We start from the raw sequence: 21,181 nt of genomic DNA, 5'->3' as shown, positions 1-21,181 counted from the left end.
CCACCAGGGCCGCCCTGCCCCTTGGGACGGGCGCGAAGGGGCGAGGCAAGGCGGGGCGGGGCGGGAAGTGGAGTGGCGCGAGGGGCTGGGCGCGGAGGGGCTGGGCGCAGAGGGGCGGGGCCTCCCGCGTACCTGAGACGAGCTGCGCCTGCGTCCTCCGCGACTCCGCGCTTGGCAGCCCCTTCTGGGAAGGTGTAAAATGCCGCCAGGTATGGGGTGTGTTGTGGGAGAAGAAGGGAGACAAGCGGTAGGAGGGGGACAGAGGGGGAAGCTATTGGCCTGATGAAACTTCTCTGACTTGGGTAGGCAGGAGCAGTCTTTCTGGCTGGAGATGTTTCTGCACACTTTTCTTAGAAGCGGAGTAGGCATGTTATTACTTGACTTTTAGAGTTTTTATAAAAAGTCTAATTTATAAAGTCTTTGAGGATCAGCCCTGCTCTCTTCGCTTTTGTTGCTTTCTATCTGCTACTGCCTTGCCATCATGGGTGTCTTGGAAAGAATATTAAATGTATCCACCACAGCACCTCGCACCCCCGATTCTGAGGGAATCCCCTCTAAACCCTGGCAAAGCGGGGGCCTGGCCCTTTTCTCTGGGCTTCCTTGGTGGAAATCTCAGCACTGCTTGGAAAGTTGTTGAATGAGTTTCCTAGATTGTATGATGAAGAATGGCTCAGCATTTTTTGTTTGTTTTGTTTTGACAGAGGGTCTGTCGCCCAGGCTGGAGTGCAGTGGCCGCTCATGGCTCAGTGCAGCCTCGACCTTCAGGTCTGAAGTGATCCTCCCGCCTCAGCCCCTCCCCCAAGCAACTGGGAATACAGGCGCGAGCCAGCATGCCAGGCTAATTTTTTAATTTTTTGGTAGAGATGAGGTCTCATTATGTGGCCCAGGCTAGTCTCGAACTCCTGGACTCACGTGATCTTCTCACCTCTGCCTCCCAAAGTGCTGGGTTTACAGGCATTGAGCCACGGTGCCGGCCTGGGTGGTGGGACTGTAAAATCGAAAGAAAGATTCATACTTTTCTTCCTGGAGAGCAGTCTTTCCCAGAGTGAGTTCTGTCCATCTCAAGGTCCTAGAGATGCTGGAGTGGGGGTAGGGATAGATCCCCAGATCACATTAATCTGGGGGAAAGAGACACACAATACTTGTTTTCCTTGAGATTCACAATGCATACTAGCATTTTACAGACCTAAGAACCATGTTTTACTTTCTTTGATCCTGCATCTCCCAAATGTGTTTGACCATAGAACTCTTTTCTTGAGAAATGCCTATTTCCAATCTTGGGCATTAGTGTTTCAACAAATACTTTGAAAACCACTGCTTTCAAGTCCTAGTAAGTTCACCTTTAATAATATATCACCACTGTTTGCAAAGTTCTGCACTGTTTACACAAAGGTTTCATGAGTCATTTCATTTAATCCTGGAAATTGCAATGTAGCTGTTATTATCTTCATTTTGCTTTTGAAAATATTTAAAGGTTAGACAACCTGTTAGTGGTTGCCCAAACATACAGTCAAGATTTGAATCTGAACTTTGAACTCCAAGGCATTTTAGACTAATATTCTTTCTCTCTCTCTCTCTGCTCTCTCTCTCATTTGTTCCTTTTTTTTTTTTTTTTTTTTGGACAGGCTCTCACTGTTGCCCAGACTGGATTGCAGTGGCACAATCATAGCTCACTGCTGTCTCAAACTCCTGGGCTCCAGCCATCCTCCCACCTCAGCCTCCCAAGTGTGCTTGGACTACAGGCACATGCCACCATGCCTGGCTACATTTTTTAATTTTTTTATAGAGACAGGGTCATGCTTTGCTGCCCAGGCTGATCTGAAACTCCTGGCTTCAAGCAATCCTCGCGCCTCAGCCTCCCAAAGTGCTGGAATTACAGGCATGAGCCACGGTGCCCAGCTTCCCTTGCTACCTAAGGAGAGCACATCCTTGGTTAGAAATTACTAGATTCATGTGTTAGTTGAATCTTCTCAAGGGCAAGACCATAAGTTTACCTATATTTTACTTCCTTACAGCACCTGACTTAGTGCAGGGCACAAAAGTGTCATTGAAATGTACTGAATGAATGAAGGAGGAATGAATGCTCGATAACTACTAATTGAAGTGAGCTGTTACTTGGTTCCTTAAATGAACACCTTTAACAACCTCTTTGCTGATGCAGAAGTACCAAGAGCAGGAGCTTCCCTAATTGTTCCCAGTTTTCTTCCCTAGTCCATCTTAAAACACTTTCCTAGAAGAATCCTCTCTATTGACAGATACAGTTTTTCTTGTAAAATCATGAAGCCAATTCCTTTGTTTTCCTTGAAATGGGCCTCCTTCCTGTTCTATCTGAGGCAAGGCTACATGAATGGAGGGTATTGTACACCTTTCTTTGTGCTCTTATTTCTAATCTCTTCCCACAAAAGGATTGTCCTCAAAATATTATGAACAGGTTTTTGTTTGTTTTTTAATTTAGCAATTTTATATTATTTGAAGCTGATCTAAGGAGAAAAATAGACTGGTCAATATGGATAACGCGGCTGCTTAGATATACTGTGTGTATCAATTCTTTCATTTGATAGAGAAAATCAAATAATTCCTACTCTAAACCCCTATTCATTCTTTATTTAATGCAGTTTAGAAGTGCTTTGTGACTCAGCCCAAGCCTACCTCTCCAGCCTTATCTCCCAGTATTTCCATCACACTTTTTTGACCTACTGAAGGAATTGCAGTTCCCTAAACTGTCAAATTTGCACATACCATTCCCTCTACCTTTCTCTTATGAGTATCAACTAGCAAACTCATGTTCATCCAACCAAAATACCACCTCTTCTAGACAATGAAACCCCACAACTCCCATTCCTGACTCAATTAGGTGCCATTTCCCAGCATAACCACCACAATCCATGTGTATGTCTATCATGGTGCCTATGTAATAGCTGCAATTACTGGCTTCTTTTCCCACTTCCCTCTAGATACATTCCAAGTGAGTTACCAATGGGCAGGAATAATGACTTCAACCTCTATTTCCTGACCACACAGCATAGCACTTAACATAGAAGGCACTCAACAATTTGTTGAATAAATGAAAACATAGCTTCAAAAGAGTATGAATTCCTAGAGTGCTTGTGAAATAATTTTACAAATAAATGGTCATGAATATAGTGGGTAGCAGACAGATGTTTGCTTCTCTCAAAATTATTTCCTTCCTATTTTCTGCCTTAGAACATAACAGCAGAAGCCTATACATATTCATTCATTTCATGTGTTTGTTCAAAAAATATTTCTGAGTGCCTACCATATAACAGATGCAGTCCTAGGCACTTGCTTCAGAGAGAAAGTGACATTTTAGAAATATCATGGATGCTCACCAAACCTCAATTCTTCCCCCTGGGCATGAAGCTAAACTGCTTTGCCCATTCACTCCCCTTGCATCTAGATAAGGTCATGTGGCCAGTTCTGACCAATGGAATTTGAGCAGAAATAGAGTTTTACTTTTGCATCTAGGCAACTAAGAACAGGTGAGCCTTCACCCTACTCTCTCCCTCTTTCCATTCCATGACAACCTTGGACTAAACCATGGTAACCATTGCTAAAGCTCACCATATGACAAGATGGGAGAAATATCTGTGTCCTTGATTGGCTTCATGGAACAAAGCTCTTCCCACTGCCCACTAACTTTGATTGGATGGTGATGTGAGTGAAAAATATAGTTTATTGTGTTAAGCCACTAGTATTTGGGTGTTTTTTTTTTTTCCAACATCTAGCTTTACCTACTCTGATAGGCACTGTCATGGATGATGACATATAGATTACATTAAACATATCAAAAAAATGTTTCTCGTGCTATCGGCATTCTACGGGAGACATAGAACATGAAAATTTATCAAGGAGTGTATTAAAGTCATAGAAAATTTAAGTTTGTCCCAAGTAGATAAAGAAAAATCTTTGTGGATACATAGCTCTCTATCTTTCAGGTGGCCACCTTATGAGAATGCTGACATCTTCACCTGAAAACAAGCACAGAGTCACCATCATGCCTTCTTCATCATCTTTATCTGCACTTCTCTCTCTCTTTCAAGCACTTCGAAGGGTTTCCCTGAGTGGGCTTCAGGAGATCCAGTGTTACTCAAAGTCTAGTACATATTTGGGAGAAGAGAGAAATAAAAAGGCTAGGCTCTAAAGGGTCTTGAATATCTTACTGAGGAATTTGCCCATTAATCCACAGGATACATAGTCGAATAAGCTAGGAACTATTTGTAGTGAGATGAGTTGCTTTTTTCTTTTTTCATTCCCTCCCTCATCATCTTCTTACCTGGATAACTGTTACCCACCAAACTAAGGTAACAATGGGATAATGCCTGGTCACAGATGCTCCACCAAGAGAACTAATCATGAAAGTCTCATTTCTCAGTGCCCTCCCACAAAGCCCTTCCTCAAAACACCCGTCTGCCTCCTCCAAACCCCACTAATCAATGAAACTTCATAGCACTAAAAGGCTGACACAGTTGTATTAGAGGTCTAAATGAAAAACATTCAGCACCTAGAGCAGGAGGCAATAGCACCAGTGGGGTCAAAGGAAATCTATGAAGGAGGAAACAAAGAGAGAATCCAAAAACAAAAGGTTTTCCACCAACCACATGATTGGCTCACCCAGGCTGAGCAACTGGTCCAAAGAGGATGAGAGCACATGAAACTGATCAGGATTCAAGAACAAAGGCCCCAAACTCACTGAGAAGAGCAGAGAAACATCTAAACCCCTACTTCTGTGACCTCTGTATGGACTGGAAGAAATGACTCAAACCTGAAGCAAATGACCCTGCATTCTTCTGGACCCATGTCAACTTGCTTAAATGGGAACTCCATTTCCCCAAATTTATTTCCCTACATGGTTACAAGTTAGGTTGGCCAAAAAGAAGAATTGAGGCAAGATTTGGAAGGTGAAAGTGGAGCAGAGCCACTCCCTCTGAAGATCCTTGTGACTACACATGGTGGCAGACACACAGAGATTCTGGCAGGTTCCAGCTCGTCCTCCTCCCCATGTCTAGCTCTTCTTTCCAACTCCAGTCCCTGCTGGCCAGAGGACCCAAGATGACTCCAGAGCTTGGTGGGAGACCTCCAGAAGTGTCAGCTATCTATGGACTTTTCCACAGCTCCTCTCCTGGGTACCACTCCAGCAGTTAGACATGTGCGGCTTCCTAGAATCATTACAAGTTCTGGCCTTACAAGTCCACCTGTACAGGACTTCAGGATGGCTGGTTAGTCACTTTTCTCTAATCCTTCAATTCTGCTTTCAGACCTTTACTTCACCAGTTTCTCACATAATTCTGCAAGAGATTAGTCTCTTATCAGTAAGACTCTAGGGGTTCTGCTTCCCTGATTAAATCCCTCTAATACACCATTCATGTTCTTGGCTACCTAGCAATAAGATTATGTGGATTGTACTACCATTCCCTTCCACCTTTTTTTGTTTTGTTTTGTTTTTTAGACAGGGTCTGGAGTGCAGTGGCATGATCATGGGTCACTGCAGCCTCCACCTCCCAGGCTCAGCTGGTCCTCCCATCTCAGCCTCCTGAGTAGCTGGGAGTATAGATATGCCAACACACCCGGCTAATTTTTTGTTTTTTGTTTTTGTTTTTTTTGTAGAGACAGGGTTTTACCATGTTGCCCAGAGACAAGGTTTCACCATGTTGCCCAGGCTGGTCTCAAACTTCTGAGCTCAAGCCATCTGCCCACCTTGGCCTCTCAAAGTGCTGAGATTACAGGCATGAGCCTCCATGCCCGACCTCCTTCTCCTACACTATTAAAGGCCAAGTGCTGAAGTTATTTATATATAGGAACTACAGAAATTTGGGTAACAATTATGCCCTGGTAGTGGTCTCCCCATAAGAGGGTGACTGGTTGCCCACTGCCTTCACATTGAATTTACGTAACAGAAGAACTGACTTTCAGTTTTACAAGCTTAGAAACTTGCTCCTTTTCTCTTTTAGCATACTGTGTAAATCTCTCTTGAAGAAGGAAGTTTGGTCAGGCTCACCAGAAGTAGACAACAGTATGTCTGTCTATTAATATAGAATGAGAAATAGGATTGTTGCAAGGCCCAAACATGTGTATTTTTTTGCCAAACACTATGCCCTGAAGAAATAGCTATCCAGGAAGCTAAATGATAACCAAAAGGTTGCCTGATCAGGGAAATGGAATGAAAATTAGGAGAGTTGGGAGTAATATTGAATGTTAGCATTGAGTTATGATAGCTACCATCAATACTACAGAAGGGACTAACCTGTCAAAGTTGCAGATAAGCTATGTGGTTCCACTTACTGGAGCCACAGTCCTAGTCATATTCCTTCTTTTTAGTAGGTTACAGTATTGGCCCCAGGACTTCATCGTGTACTGTATCCATGCCCATATCCAAAGCCTATGACTTCGAAGTTCCTTCCACTGAAGGAGTGGAGTTTATTTCCCTACCCCTTGATTTTGGGTTCAGCCATGTGACTTGCTTTGGTCAATAGAATGAAATGGAAGTAATTGTGTTCAAGTTCTGCACTTGGGCCTTAAGAGACTTCATGTGTTTCTGCTTGCCTTCTTGTACTTCTACGAATGCTAGAAGACTTCCCTGGGCCAGCCAGCTGGTCCAAGGAGGGTAAGACACCCTAAAGCAGAGTCATGCCAGGTAAACCCAGCTTAGAACAGCTAATCCCCAGCTGCCCAGCAAGCATGAGAAATAAAAGATGATTTTTTTTTTTTTTTTTTTTGTACCATGGCATTTTGGGGATATTTGTTACACAGAAATAGTGACCTGACATATCCTCCCACCATGATTTTCTGGAATGGGGAAAATCTAACCCCGTCATGGCCCCAGAGTTCCAGACCAATGTTCCCAGGACTCCTCTCCCAAGTCACTAGGCAGCACCAATTTAGCCAATGGTAAGTTAAAAGATTCAGTTTCTCACCCTCAATACAATTCTACTTGGAATTTTCTGTCCTTTGGGTTAGATACAAAATCTAAATATTTGTTAATAGCAGAGATAAGAAAGATTTAACAACTTTTCATAAAGTTACTTCTGAATATTAGTGATTGTACATGCCACTCAAAATCACTGTATGAAATAACATTCGAAGCCTATCATTTGTAACTTCTGCTTTCATCAGAGTTTTAGGAAAATACCTATGCCCAGCAAAAACCCCAGGCAGTTTTAGGACGCCAGAGCTTTCTTCATCTGTCTTTAAACCCGCTCCACATCCATAAAGATAATTCATGAATAAATGTGGTTGGCAGATGAACCAAATATTCAAGGACATCTTTTTTAAGCCTTTAGTTAAGACCTTTCGTTTGTTAGTTTACACGTTAGTCTCTCTATGAATTAGAAGTGGAGGGAGGGCCCAAAATGCTTTATAATCCTATTTTTTTCAGACATTCCTTCTTTCTCCACCACTCCCAGCCCTTCACTATCTTCCTCCACCCTTCTAGCTTATGACAGGACTAATGATGTTGGGATAGTTTTTGAGGAAATGTGGGAGGTCTGTAATACATTTCCTACTTGACATGGGTTACATTTTTACCAGAAGAAAGGAAAAAGGAAAACAATGCAAATATATTTCCAGCACAGCTGGGCGGCAGCTCCATAAAGTGGCTTTTAAAGAGCTATCCCACTGCCCTGTGAGTTGACAGCACTTCAGGGAGGGGACAGGGTCTGTGAGGGCCAGAGAGGCATACCCTTCCATTCCTGAGAAACATCCCCTCAGGAAACGATTTGGCATTTCCTACAAAACATGAACTTGTTTGGCAGCCTGACCAACTCATCACCCCTGTTCATCTCATATTGCATGCCTGATTAATAACAATGACATAGTGAATACAACTTCAGTAGGAAAGGGGGGAGGAAGAGCCAAATAACACCCTCATCAAACAAACACGCATGCGCACATGCCCACAGACTCACACACCCCAATATATAAAGCCACTCTTTAAATGTTGGGAAATATAAAAATGCTTCCATCAAAACCATATTATGGGCCCAATGTGGTGGCTCACGCCTGTCATCTCAGCATTGTGGGAGGCCGAGGTGGGCAGATCGTGAGGTCAAGAGATCGAGACCATTCTGGCCAACGTGGTGAAACCCCGTCTCTACTAAAAACACAAAAATTAGCTGGGCGCAGTGGCACATGCCTGTAGTCCCAGCTACTCGAGAGGGTGAGGCAGGAGAATCGCTTGAACCCAAGAGGCGGAGGTTGCAGTGAGCCGATATTGCACCACTGCATTCCAGCCTGGGCAACAGAGCAAGACTATGTCTCAAAAAAAAAAAAAAAAAAGAAGCCATCTTATGTTACTGGGAGGGACCAGGGTTGAAGATTACTTCCTTTCTCCCATCCAAATAGTACATCGACATACTTGGGGATGATAATAGCTGTCATTCTTCGTGGACCTACTACGTGCCAAACACTGTGTTAATGGTCCATATAAGTAAGTGTATATACATTGGCTGGGTGCGGTGGCTCATGCCTGTAATCCCAGCACTTTGGGAGGTGGATCACTTGAGGTCAGGAGTTCGAGACCAGCCTGGCCAACATGGCAAAACCCCGTCTCCACAAAAAATTAGTGACATGGCGCACACCTGTAATCCCACATACTCGGGAGGCTGAAGCAGGAGTATCACTTGAACCCGGGAGGTGGAGGTTGCAGTAAGCAGAGACGGTGCCACTGCACTCCAGCCTGGGCAGCAAAGTGAGTGAAACTCCATCTCAAAACAAACATGTTTATACATCTAGTTTAATTCTTGCAACAACCATTTAAGAATTAGTAGGCATTATCTAGAGGTTACAGATAAGTAACTTTTCCAAGATCACAAAGAAGTAATGGTACAGATTGGACTTGAACCCAAAGCTAGATGTGACTCTAAAGCTCAAGCTCCTTTTGTTAAGTCACAGATTTAGTTGGTAAATTGTAAAGCCTAGACTTAGGGTTGCTTCCTTACTCAAAGTCCAATGAAATTATCTCTTCTGTGGGTTCTTGCCTTGTTCTGGACAAAATTCTGATGGTTACAAATAACAGAAAACCTCTCCAATTAGCTCAAGTAAAAGTCAGGGAATGGTATTCTACTCCTACCCTTACTTTGGGTAAGAAAACAATGGGAACATATTCAGAAAACTGAACAAGCAGGTATCAGAAAGGGCAGGAGCTAAGGTAGCCCAGACACCCTTCAGCCACGCATTTCATGGAGACTGCTTCTTTTTGGACACCTGCACATCCCAATCAGCTTATCTGAGTCACCATTCTCTCAAAGCTGCAGTCTACACCTGATTCTCTAATTACTTCCTCGATGGGATATCTGTCCAGCCTTTGGGCTCAGGACCCACCATCTTAGAAGTAAGTGCTTCTCCCTTCCCAGTTTTCTGGGAGAGGAATCTGATTGGCTCAGCTCATATTTTCCGACCAGGCCACACACAAAGTACAAATTGCTGGCTGGTCTATAGTTGGGCACCCGTTGGTCAGATGTTCGCCCTGGTCCACTCAGAGGTAGCTGGGGAGGAGAGGGTGAAGGGATCTGCTGCTGCACCTCTAGGCAGGGAAGTACCCTGAAATCCAGCAGATAGATGTTCAGCTCTTTCTCTCCTTTCTTTTGTAAGACTGTCACACCTGCATTAGAACTGAATTTTAAGTAGCCTCCCATTGCTCTCCAACTGCCCTCTATTTGTTTTCTAGATTCTTGCAGTAACATCTTATTGTGGTTCTATCTGCAATGCCTTATCAGAGTGCTAAAAACACAGTGGACCCTAAAAAAATGATTTGTTGTATTTAGGTAGAGTTCATCGTGGAGAGGACCAAGACAGAAGATCAATATATATATATATTTTTTAATATCTTCCCTTGTCCACCAAAAGATCATCAAAACTAGAGAGAATATCAAATGCCTGGTGACAAGTCTTCGGCTGCGCTGGCTTCACAAGAGCTTATGTGGAGAAGAAAAAGAATTTGAGCCAGAGCAACGAAACCCTAAAGTTGTTTCCAGCTCTCTTACCAAAAGAGGCATCCAGCCCAACAGCTGTCAACCTGGAGTAAAGCTCCCACGTGCCAGGTGGAGCATCCTTGCTTTGATTCCATCCCTTTACTCCCATTCAGAGAATTCTATTTGAATTTAAGTAAATGACTCTTCTGCTATTATTGTGGTAAGCTTGATTCTGCTGTGATTAGAAAAGAACAAAAAATAAACAATTGCAAAACCTTTGTGTTAAATTACTGGAACAAATTACCGGTAACTTTGTTACAATTGGCATTGTGACTGAGAGCTGTTAGTTAAGGACATTCTGCTGCCCGCAGCTGAGGTGACACTAACTGTATCAATAAGGATGTTTTCAGCCCCAAATAAACAGAAAACCCAATTCAAAAAGGATGCTTTCAGCCCCAAATAACAGAAAATCCAATTCCAATGGTCATAAAAGCAAGGAAGGCCGGGCGTGGCGACCCATGCCTGTAATCCCAGCACTTTGGGAGGCCGAGGTGGGTGGATCATGATGTCAGGAGATCGAGACCATCCTGGCTAACACGGTGAAACTCCATCTCTACAAAAATACAAAAATTAGCCGGGCATGGTGGCAGGCGCCTGTAGTCCCAGCTACTCAGGAGGCTGAGGCAGGAGAATGGCGTGAACCCAGGAGGCAGAGCTTGCAGTGAGCCAAGATCATGCCACTGCACTCCAGCCTGGGTGACAGAGCAAGACTCCGTCTAAAAAAAAGGAGGCTGGGTGTGGTGGCTCAGGCCTATAACCCCAACTCTTTGGGAGGCCAAGGCAGGTGGATCACCTGAGATCAGGAGTTCAAGACCAGCCTGGCAACATGGTGAAACCCCATCTCTACTAAAAAATACAAAAATTATCCGGGCATGGGGGTGGGCACCTGTAATCCCAGCTACTCAGGAGGCTGAGGCCAGAGAATTGCTTGAACCCGGGAGGCGGAGGTTGCAGTGAGCCGAGATCATGCCACTGCACTCCAGCCTAGGCAACAGAGCAAGACTCCATCTCAAAAAAAAAAAAAAAAAGGAAATGTTTTAGTTTCTGTAATGGTTTAAATTGTCCACAATTCTTTGAAACTCCTTTCAACAAAAGCTGGAAACTGTGTCCTCTGAACTGCATCTAGGCTAACCATAGTGACTGATCAACCAGCAAAGTACAGTGAAAATGATACTATATGATGGCTGATGCTAGGTCATAAAAGGTGATGCAGTTTCTACATAGTTATCTTTGTGTGCTTACTCTTGGAATTCAGTCACCATGCTGTGAGGAAGCCCGCACAGTTTGTGGAGACCCACATGAAGAGGGCCACGTAGAAAGGAATGAGGCCCATGACCTTCACATCTGACTGAGCCAGCATTGACTTTCCAGTTTGTGAGGGAGCCGTCTTGGAAGTGGATTCCCCCTGGTCCTGGCTAAGCTGCGCCACCTCACCCCTTGTCGAGTAGATCCAAGCCTTTCCCACTCAGCCCTGCCCACATTGCGGATTCATAAACTAAATAACGATAAAATGCTGTTGTTTTGAGCCACTGTTTGGGAAAAGTTTGTTGCACAACAATAGATAACTAATATGGTTAACCTATGAGGAAATCCAAAGATAGATCAGCCTTCAGAGTCATTTATTTCCAATTCAACCATTTAGCATTGAGTGTTTTCCTTCCCTTTACTCTGTTCTGCATTGTGTAAGTTTCATCCTAAATCTAGTTCCATTTGTGGTTGTAGAATGACTGCCAGGGGAAGACCCTCCTCCTTCAACTCAGGTGAAGAGAATAGAATAAATTCTCCTGGAATGCTCTTAAGAGAAAGTAACTTTCCCAGAAGCCAGCAAACCTCTCCTCTTATCTCTTTGGCCAGAATTAGGTCACATGCTTACTTTTGAACCAATACTGGCAAAGAGGATAAGATATCATTTTGGCTGATCAGGCCTATCCCTTAAATTGAGACCAGTTTCCCAAACCACATGGCTGCTGCTTATGGGATAGAATGGATGTTGGGAAAGTCACTTCACCAATTTAAGATATCTGAAAGAAGGGACAGGTAAATGAGAAAACCCTCAGGTGGTGACCAGCCCAGGCACATAACTAAGAGAGAACCCACAGGATTAGGAGTATCCTGGGTAAGCCAGTCGAGGGTCTAGCATGATACAGATTGTCTACTTTGAAGACCCACGTGACTGCAGATCCTCCCTTTTCCCCTTCTCTGGCATCTCCTATTTTTGTTAACTGCCTTACCTTCTTCAGCCATCTGCATATTTATTCCGGCTCCCTTGCCTAGTGGGAGGAAGATGCACTATTCAACTTCTGGTAACTTTATTCCAATTTCTCTCTGAAGAAAAACCTCCTGACATATGTAAGGGTTGGTCTCATTATTTTTCCCATTTTTGCCAATGAAATAACTAAGGCTTTATGATAGTCTTGGGAAGATTACTTCTCCTCCCTGGATCTGTCTACTCACATGAAAAATGAAGGGAGTAGACCAGAAGATTAATAACCTCTCAAGCTCCAGGAGTTTCTGTACTCTTCCTCCTGTCTTTTCCAAGATGACTTCAGCCGTGGCTGAAAATTCGTGTCGTTTGTTGCTGCGATGCTGTATGCCTAGCTCTTCTTCGTAGTCATCATCTCTCCAACATTCACTATTTTGCTTTCACTGCTTTGGGCCATATGCAAATCCTGCCTTCCTTTTTCACTTTTTGGGCAGGCTGTCACTAAAAGTAATGAGGATTCCTTAATTTTCTACATGGCTTTTTCCTGTTTCTACCTTTGACCTTGTGCTGCCTCCGTTAAACACAGCACAACAGTGTAATGGAGTTCAGCGAACCTTTCATTTCCAGAAATTTAATAGGATATTTCATGAAAAAAACATTTGTGTGAATTAAGTATAGGAGACAGAGTCGACATCTGCTTTTAGTCTCATCATGAGGCCCACTCTTCCTCCATTCCAAAGTTGCGTGGCCGCTGTGACTTCCCACTATTGCACTTCCCCAGTCAGAGTTGATTGGTTCATGAGATGGTATCTAACCCAAGGCGATCAATCAAAATCCTTCCCTAGAATTTTTTTTTTTAACTATAACTAGAAAAAAACAGCCAGTCCTCTTTGTAGTAACAGAAGACACTTTAGGTAGAAGAGGTCAATCCATAATAATAGACTGTGAAGTTGATGTGCCAAGAGAAGTAAAGATAAGAGATGGTGAAGGATTCCAAAGGCATTAGATTTCTTGGTTGCATTCTTGGTTGAATTCACCTCTACTTTTCCCCTAGTACTAGTACACAAACCACACCAGGTATAAGCCCATAACTAATATATTTTACCTAAGTTAATACATGTTTAGTTCTTGTCACTTAAACACAAGAGATTTAATATGAGTACTGAGAAAACTGTGTCCCTATAAGATTCTTTAGAACTGAGTCTGGCATTTTTATTCGACTGTGATTTGCATACATTTTTATTTTCTTTAATTGCTTGCCTCTGAGTATTTGTTTATGGCATTAAAGATTGGGTTTAGAGGCCAGGCACAGTCACAGCGGCTTATGCCTGTAATCCCAGCACTTTGGGAGGCCGAGGTGGGTGGAGCACCTGAGGTCAGGAGTTTGAGACCAGCCTGGCTAACATGGTGAAACACTGTCTCTACTGAAAGTACAAAAAATTAGCTGGGCATGGTGGCATGCGACTGTAATCCCAGCTACTCAGGAGGCTGAGGCAAGAGAATCACTTGAACCTGGGAGGTGGAGGTTGCAGTGAGCCCAGATCACGCCATTGCGTGCCAGCCTGGGCAAGAGTGAAACTCCATCTCAAAAAAAGAAAAGAAAAGAAAAGATTGGGTTTAAAAAATGGGATTTAGAGGCAGAAAACCTGAGTTGAAGTTCGGGCATTAATACTTTTTAAACATGATGACATTGCAAGAGCTTCCCTGAGCCTCAATCTCTTTCCTAAAAAAAAAAAAGAAAAAAAAAGGGACAATTAAAATTGTTGCCTTAGCAACCTCTCAGAGTCATGATGATAATCAAAATAAAAATTGGGGAGGTATGGGGCCATATTCATCTTTGCATTTCCAACGTCTACTTTAAAACCTAGGACAGTGTAGTACATACTGAATAAATATTTGGTGAATGAAAGAAAAAACACAAAAGTATTTTATACACTACAAAGCGGGGATCCCCAAACCGCTGGCCTTGGATCAGTACCAGTCTGTGGCCTATTAGGAACCAGGCCACACAGCAGGAGTTGAACAGCAGGTGAGCAAGTGAAGCTTCATCTGTATTTACAGCCTCTCCCCATCACTCATATTGCCACCTGAGCTCCGCCTCCTGTGAGATCAGTGGCAGCATTAGATTCTCATAGGAGCACAAACCCTACTGTGAACTGCACACATGAGGGATCTAGGTTTCATGCTCCTTACGAGAATCTAATACCTGCCCAGGCACAGTGGCTCACGCCTGTAATCCCACCACTTTGGGAGGCCAAGGCGGACAGATCGTGAGGTCAGGAGTTCAAGACCAGCCTGGCCAACATTGTGAAACCCCTTCTCTGCTAAAAATACAAAAATTAGCCAGGTGTGGTGGTGGGTGTCCATAATCCCAGCGACTCAAGAGTCTGAGGCAGGAGAATTGCTTGAATTTGGAAGGTGGAGGTTGCAGTGACCCGAGATTGCACCACCGCACTCCAGCCTGGGTGACAGAGCAAGACTCCATCTTGAAAAAAAAAGAAAACAGTTCTAATGTCTGATGATCTATCACTGTCTCTCATTATCCCCAGGTGGGACCATCTAGTTGCAGGAAAACAAGCTGAGGGCTCCCACTGATTCTACGTTATGGTGAGATATATAATTATTTCATTATATATTATAATGTAATAATAATAGAAATAAAGTTCACAATAAATGTAATGTGCTTGAATCATCCCCAAACCATCCCCTCACCCCTAGTCCATGGAAAAATTGTCTTCCATGAAACTAGTCCTGCTGCAAAAAGATTGGGGACCACTATTCCAAAGGACTATTTAAATGCGAATTATATAATGAAGACCACTTTACAATAATATAGGGTGTGTATAAATATTAATATTGGCAACTTAAGTTGGTCTTGGGCTGAATGACAATTTCAGTGTCATGAACAGAGCTTCCTGTAAACAAACTGCAAAGTGAGTGGAATTTGTGGACAGTACCTCTCCAACCTTTCTTTGGTTGTTCTCCCTCTGTTTGGTCTAAATAGTGTCTCTGGTCCCAAGTTCTATAAGTGGCCAGTGCTCTAGAGCTGTTTGATGCTGTTGCGGTAGCATCAGAATGAAGAAGGAGGTTTTAAAAATCACCTAAGGCTCTTTCACTTATAATTAGCACATAACCTTACCTGTCCCTTTGAAGTATCACTATGGCTGAGGCTCCCACAAAATTCTCAGGCTGAAAATTGCTTATTTATAGCTCCTTTTTCTCTTCCCAAATGCCTATGTAAAAGTATTCAAAGAAGACATGCAGATCCAAGAAGCACACTAGCCTGGTGCCATTCAGCATATGGGCAAACAGACCTCCACACTGTATTATGCCACCAGTGTTTATCCTGAATCATCATGAAGTAAAACTCTATACATGGAGTCTAGCTACTAAGACAAAAAGTGGTCCACACTTTATTTTTAGCATCCATCAAAATGAATAAAGTTATTTAAAGGTTTAGTGCTTCAAAAAGTATTATCTGAATTATCTGAAGTACATTTCCCAAAATGATTCATTTTCTAACTATTCAAGATAGCCTTAGTTTTCAAGTATCATTGCTCATTCAATGGTTCAATAAGTTAATCACGGGTTCTAGATTCCCATAATGTAAATTTCACAATCCTTAACATTATACAGTAGGTGAAAACGGACAGCCTCCCAGCAATAGGCATATTCTATTGGAATAAAAATGCAGCCAGGCGTGGTGGCTCATGCGTGTAATCCCAGCACTTTGGGAGGCCGAGGTGGGCAGATCACCCGAGGTTGGGAGTTCGAGACCAGCCTGACCAACTTGGAGAAACCCTGTCTCTACTAAAAATACAAAAAAAAATCAGCCAGGCATGGTGGTGCATGCCTGTAGTCCCGGCTACTCGGGAGGTTGAAGCAGGAGAATCGCTTGAACCCGGGAGGCGGAGGTTGTGGTGAGCGGAGATCATGCTATTTCACTCCAGCCTGGGCAATGAGAGTGAAACTCCATCTCAAAAAAAAAAAAAAAAAAATATATATATATATATATATGCTCTGCCTCACTAGCCTTAACTTTTTCAATCGGGAAACCTGTCTTTGATCACATTTCCTAAAGCAAAGATTGTTGTGAAAGAATAGATTATCATGAATTTTTGAATTTTGTTACCCCCACCAATAGATCACAAACTTGTTGTTTACACCATGGAATACTATGCAGCCATAAAAAAGGATGAGTTTGCGTCCTTTGTAGGGACATGGATGCAGCTGGAAACCATCATTCTTAGCAAACTATCACAAGAACAGAAAACCAAACACCGCATGTTCTCACTCATAGGTGGGAACTGAACAACGAGATCACTTGGACTCAGGAAGGGGAACATCACACACCGGGGCCTATCATGGGGAGGGGGGAGGGGGGAGGGATTGCATTGGGAGTTATACCTGATGTAAATGACGAGTTGATGGGTGCAGCAGACTAACATGGCACAAGTATACATATGTAACAAACCTGCATGTTATGCACATGTACCCTACAACTTAAAGTATAATAATAATAAATAAATTTAAAAAAAAAAAAAAAAAAAATGATCTTCCACTTTCCTACCTTAACAGATGTAATATAATGTGTGTGCTTTAATCTTTGCTTGACCAGTGAACCATACCATATCAAGAAAGTTGCATGATATGTTTGAGGAACTGAGAGGGCCAGAGCCACTGGAGCAAAATAAAGAGAGAGAGAAGGGTAGGAAGAAAGGGCAGAAGAACATGGGGTAGAGTTGGCCTGCCCCAGTGGCTCACGCCTGTAATCCCAGCACTTTGGGAGGCTGAGTGGGTGGATCACGAGGTCAGGAGATTGAGACCATCCTGGCTAACACAGTGAAACCCCGTCTCTACTAAAAATACAAAAAATTAGCCAGGCGTGGTGGTGGGCACCTGTAGTCCCAGCTACTCGGGAGGCTGAGGCAGGAGAATGGCATGAACCCAGGAGGAGGAGCTTGCAGTGAGCCGAGATCACGCATCTGTACTCCAGCCTGGGCGACAGAGCGAGATTCCATCTAAAAAACAAACAAACAAACAAACAAAAAGGAACATGAGGTAAAGGAGATGGCATGGCTGTTATTAAACATTTGCTGCTACTCTAAATAGGCTGAGAAGCCATTGGAGAGTTTGGAGTTGAGGAATGACATGAACTGATTTTTTTAGTACAGATCGCTCCAACTGTTGGGTTGAGAATAGAGTGGAAGGGACAGGGGCAGAAGTGAAGGCAGAGGGACCAGGTAACTGATTCTGCCTATAATCAAGGTGAGAGAGGAAAGTGGCTGGGACTCAGAGTGTAGGAGTGAAGGTGCCAGGTATGAGGGTTAAATGATATAACATATGCACAGCATGATAATTGGCACAGTCAGTCCCCAGTAGATGTTCACTATGATAACAGCATTCTGAACAACAAGACTCAGTAGTAGATGGTTGGTTCATTGCATGGCAGACCCAGGTAAGTGATTACAAACTAGGTAGTCGATGTCAGAATTAGAAAAGGAACTTTTTGAACATTTCTGCATGTATCAATTGAAGTGAAATTGAGTCAAAAGTAAGAGTTCATGCTGCCCTTCATTGAATTCTCTGCTTGGATTTTTTTTTTTTTTTTAACTACACACACACACACACACACACACACACACACACACACACACAATCTGTGATCAAAACAGTTATTGAAGTGCCGTGGTTGCCCAGAATTCAGCCTGACCTTGCAGCACTCCTAGTTATTAAAAATCATTTCTATGGGCTTACATTTTTTGGTTTAACAAGCACAAGAGGCCATGAACTTTTAATATCTGAAGCAAACGTGTTAAACATCTGGGATCTGGCATAAGCTTCTCCTGTGGGATGCATTGTTTGTGCAAACTTTTATTGAATTAAAAAAAAAAGTAAGTACTGAGTTTCAAAATATTGGTGTAACCTAGTAAGAATATTTCTCTGAATCCAGAGTCAAAATACAGAGTTTTAAAAACTGATTTATAAACTTAAATTTAAAATTAGGTTAGAAGTCTGTTCTTAAAACACAGCATGGTTTTGAAGTGGAACCAAACTTCAGCTCTAGCTCTAACAGCAGATGGCTGATCTAAGTTAAATAGGTTTTTCCAGGCTAAAGGCACAGCTTCTGACCACTCTAAGAAAGCCATGGGGTTTGCAGGAAGGGCACTGGCCTAGAGTTTAGGGCAAGTTCTGTGACAAACACAGATAATCTTGGGCAACTTACTTTACCCTGGGCTTGATTTTCCTTATTTTCTATAGAAACTGGAAGGAAAAATACTTACCCATGGATCTTAGAAATGTACGAGGATAAGAAATAAAATAAAATAATAAGTGACAGAACTTTTAAAAGTTCTACACATAAGATGAGGAGGAGGAGGAGGGGGAGGGGGAGGAGGAGGAGAAAGAGGAGGTGGAGGAGGAGGAGAAGGTGAAGGAGGAGGAGAAGGAGGTGGGGGGGGGGGGGGGGGAGGTAGAACATAAGAGATTCCTATTTGAAGATGCAAAAGACCAAACAAACTGAACAAAGCTTTTTAATGAAGAAAGACTAAGGGTTGTCTTTGGAGTGTTTCTCTAGGGAAGGACAACCTCTTATATTCCTTTAGTATCTCCTTGAAGTGTTCAGGGAAGCATCCGGACACAGGGGACAGTCTTATCCATCTAGAGTAACTGACAGGTCCCTCTCGACTTTCACAATCCATAGCCTAAACATTCTGAGAAGTAAGAGAGAGCAAAGCCTGGCTCAGCCCACCCCATTGCCTCTGCTAGACTGAAGGACAGGAAATAGAGAAGGAGCCAGTCCTCCCCAGAAAGGGACAGGGATAGCTTTTTAAACTCACCTCTCCCTTCTGAGAGGAGGCTGCTATTCCTTGCAATGTATTTTTGTGCAGCTGAGGATCTGAAGGGTTTCTGACCTGAACAGTGGGCTGGGAGCTGAGTTTGGGAGCTGGAGTTCTGCATAATAGAGTAGGATGAATTTGGAGTTTGGGGACTCTGTAGAAAGAGGAGATGAAGAAACAAGTTGAGTCGGGGAAAGGAAAGTGGGAACCAGTGGAACAGCAGGGATGGAGAGCTGAAAAGCAGGTTCCCTTCTGTCCTACCCTCCACTCTCAAATCCTCAGGAAATTTGCCTACACACCCAAATGCAAATGGAATGTATTCATTTCTAGGGCTGCTGTACAATGTACCACAGACCAAGTGACTTAAAACAACAGACGTTTATTCTCTCACAGTTCTGGAGGCCAGAAGTCCAAAATCAAGGAGTCAGCAGGGCCATGCTCCTTCCAGAGGCTCTAGGGGAGAATCCTTCCCTGCCTCTTCCTAGCTTCTGTTGGTCATGTAAATCCTTGAAGTTCCTTGGTTTATAGCCTCAAAACTCCAACTCTGCTTCCATCTTTGCATGGCTGCCCTCCTCTCTGTGTATCTTTGTGTGTCCTTTTGTAAGGACATCAGTCATTGGATGTAGAGCTAACCCTATTCCAGCATGACCTCATCTTAACTTGACTAATTACGTGTGCAGAGATCCTGTTTCCAAATGAGGTCACATTCCATGTGGACGTATATTTTCGGGAGGACACTATTCAACTCACTACAGTGTTGTTTATTTTTGTTCTTATGGAAATCAAGTAAGAAGTAGAATCTTATCTCAGGGGCAACTGGCAAGGGACGATTGGATGGTGGGGGACGAGGGGAGTTGTGGCGGTGGTAAAATGGCCTGTGAACCAAACGAATCCAAGGGAAGTGCCGAGGTTGGAGTCAGAAGTGACCACAAAAATAAAAGCCCCCTCCACTTCCCATGGGAGTTTTAGAAGTGTGGGAAGACTTTGGAATTCCACAGGGCATGGAGTAAGTTCAAAGCAATATCATCCAGATCTCAAAGGCCAGGAAACCACAGCTGACTTCTGGGTTACAAATAAAACAAAGACATATGAGAGAGGAGAAAAAAAGATGAAGCAGAAGGAAGGACAAACGGTGGAGAGATGAGCATGAAAGACAGATAAGTTTTTGAAGAGAGACAAGGGAGGGAAAATCACCAGTTCTTTGGGGTCAGGGTTAAGGCTCTAGCACCTGGCATATAAAAGGTATTCAAGATATGTTTAGGGGCCAGGCGTGCTGGCTCACACCTATAATCCCATCATTTCAGGAGGCTGAAGTGGGTGGATCACTTGAGATCAGGAGTTTGAGACCAGCCTGGCCAACATGGTGAAACGCTGTCTTTACTAAAACATACAGAAATTAGCTGGGCATGGTGGTGCACACCTGTAGTCCCAGCTACTTGGGAGGCCAAGGCATGAGAATTGCTTGAACCCAGGAGGCGGAAGTAGTTACAATGAGCTGAGATCGCGCCATTGCACTCCAGCCTGTGTGACAAAGTGAGACCTTGTCTCAAAAAAAAAAAGAAAAAAAAAGTAAGTTTAGGGAAGGAAAAAGGAAGATAGGGAGGAGAGAGAGCTGTGCCTAGGAGGCCTCATGTGGTGTCACTAACAATTGCCTCCCCTGTCCCCAGAGCTGTCTATATTGTGGCTGTTTGTTCATGACCCTAATTAATGTCAAAGCCCAGAGTGCCATGTGGGAACCCTCTCTGCACCACAGGTCTTTAGACTGAAGAGGCAGCAGTCCCTCTTCCACCAAGGCCTCTGGAGTCTCTCCATCCTTTTCCAATGGTGCTTATTCTATCTAAACTCTCATTTGAGTGGCCACATATCCTGGCCTCTTTGTGGTTTTTGCTGTCCCTAGTGCCACCAGAGTTTACCCTACCTTGAAAGGTCACAGAAGTGGTCTAAATTAGGGAATATCCTTCAACACAAAAGGCAAGGAGAGCCCTGTGGATTAAGCCAATTGTTTTTAGATCACTTGAGATACAAGTAGTTAAAACAGCTTAGGATTGGAAAGATCTTGTGGTTTATGAGAAACAGCACTAGACCAAAGGTAGATCAAGCAAGAGACCCATCTGCCAATCTGCCACTCACTCCCAGCCTTCCCTGAAGCTAGT

At 43.4% G+C, this 21,181-nt stretch overlaps 1 protein-coding gene and 1 long non-coding RNA gene across 4 annotated transcripts in view; one reads left to right on the top strand and one right to left on the bottom strand.

Annotated features, from left to right (window-relative positions):
* The window catches only part of TC2N (tandem C2 domains, nuclear), an 81,145-nt gene that overhangs the window by 49,364 nt on the left and 10,600 nt on the right, over positions 1-21,181 (bottom strand). The gene's annotated exons all lie outside the window — the stretch shown is intronic.
* On the top strand, positions 112-10,213 carry LOC108586960. 2 transcript variants are annotated; one of them, XR_004184807.1, is made up of 3 exons: positions 112-209; positions 3,957-5,237; positions 9,780-10,213. It is a non-coding gene; the product is annotated as an uncharacterized LOC108586960 (long non-coding RNA). The 2 variants fall into 2 exon arrangements; XR_002523472.2 differs by lacking the exon at positions 112-209 and having other exon boundaries at positions 3,735-5,237.

The sequence above is a fragment of the Papio anubis genome, chromosome 7 (assembly GCF_008728515.1).
Source record: "Papio anubis isolate 15944 chromosome 7, Panubis1.0, whole genome shotgun sequence".
Taxonomy (NCBI): domain Eukaryota; kingdom Metazoa; phylum Chordata; class Mammalia; order Primates; family Cercopithecidae; genus Papio; species Papio anubis.
This window is presented reverse-complemented; position numbering and strand designations above follow the sequence as displayed.